Source organism: Cyprinus carpio, chromosome B6, assembly GCF_018340385.1.
Source record: "Cyprinus carpio isolate SPL01 chromosome B6, ASM1834038v1, whole genome shotgun sequence".
In the NCBI taxonomy this organism is placed as follows: Eukaryota; Metazoa; Chordata; class Actinopteri; order Cypriniformes; family Cyprinidae; genus Cyprinus; species Cyprinus carpio.
The window spans coordinates 29,378,675-29,379,525 of NC_056602.1; positions in this window are offsets into that span (position 1 = coordinate 29,378,675).

Below are 851 nucleotides of genomic sequence, written 5' to 3' on the forward strand. Positions count from 1 at the left end.
CACACACACACACACACACACACACATATATATATATATAGCATGAAGAAAATGAAGCCTTTTTTATTTTATTATTTGTGACATTATTTGTATGCCATTTCAGCACATTTCCTAATTTTTACTTTATAATAAATAAATAATAAAAATTTATAAGGAATAATTTTCATTATCCTCCGATGTGATTTCCATTCTTGTAATTCCATAAAAATACTGTAGTACATTTTTTTATTAAATCGATGTAATTAATAGGCAGTACAAAAAGTACCACCATGATGTATAAATACTTAAAAATGTAATTAATACACAATTATTTTTTGCATTGCATTGCATTTATGAGAACATCAATTAATATCAATCTTAAACAGGCTTTATTTTCTTCATGCAAAGCTATTTTTTTTTTGTTCTTGTGATTTTTGGAGTGAAATATGACTGATTGAGCGGTTTGGTGAGACTCACCCTGTTACTGTACTTCACAATGAATCACATTTTACTTCATCATGTTTATTATTTGAAGGAAGCTGTATCCTCTAAAGCACTATGAAAATGAACACTAAACTCCAGCAGCCAATGATCTGATGCCAGTCGCTTCTTCATCTTCAGGTCACGCGTATCACTCTTCATCACGTAGTTCTTTTTTTCTTTATGAAGTTTTTTACTGTATTCAGATGATGAGGAACGACTGAGAAACACAGATATGCTCGTTCACGTCTCATGTTTGCATTTTGATGGTTTAAACTGCTTAGTAGGGATTTTCAGCACACCGATCCTTACCATGATGCTACTTTACTTCGACTCGTACTGCATTTCAGTCGAAAGACATAAGGGCTTCTCATTTATTTCTAGTGTTTCTG